Here is a 578-nt window from a genome sequence, read left to right as displayed (position 1 = left end):
CGCTGTAACGGGAAAGCTTGATTCCGCAAGAGCGACATGCAGGAAATCACTCGGACATATCCCATATTAGAGCAAAAGTTTCCCGGCACAGCATGTAGCGAGGTTGCATGATTGTGGGCGGGGCTTGTGGCAAGGCGGAGCCCAGAGTAATAGCCACAACATATTGCCGTGTGTACACCCGAGACATTCCCTGCCACCAATTGATTACTGATAAATGACTGTTAGATTGAGAATTCCCCAAAAGCATGAAGGCCCGCCTCGCATGATTTATCTCTCTTAGAAAGCGAGATCCCGGCCGCGCACCTCAGCCTGCTTATTCATACAGTAGTCAGAGGTGATTTACAGGGACACGGAAGGCGGTAGTTTATTCCTTTCGCTGTCTTTCCGCGGGTGTGCGGGAGGGCGTTAGCTTAGGCCATACGTTTATATGTTAAGGACTTTGACAGATAATATCTCTTTCTTTATTTACTTTCTCTGAATTCTATCGAAATATTAGCTTTACTAACAAATGCAAGGTGTGCAGATCCTTTTATAAGCGTTCATAAGTGTTATGAAAGTCATGAAAAAGTTAAACAGGA

At 45.3% G+C, this 578-nt stretch overlaps 1 protein-coding gene across 1 annotated transcript in view; it reads left to right on the top strand.

Moving 5' to 3' along the window:
• The window catches only part of LOC119587040 (dachshund homolog 1-like), a gene marked incomplete in the record, with an annotated part of 60,882 nt that overhangs the window by 42,324 nt on the left and 17,980 nt on the right, over positions 1–578 (top strand).

Source organism: Penaeus monodon, chromosome 22 (genome assembly GCF_015228065.2).
Source record: "Penaeus monodon isolate SGIC_2016 chromosome 22, NSTDA_Pmon_1, whole genome shotgun sequence".
NCBI classification, from domain to species: Eukaryota; Metazoa; Arthropoda; class Malacostraca; order Decapoda; family Penaeidae; genus Penaeus; species Penaeus monodon.
This window is presented reverse-complemented; position numbering and strand designations above follow the sequence as displayed.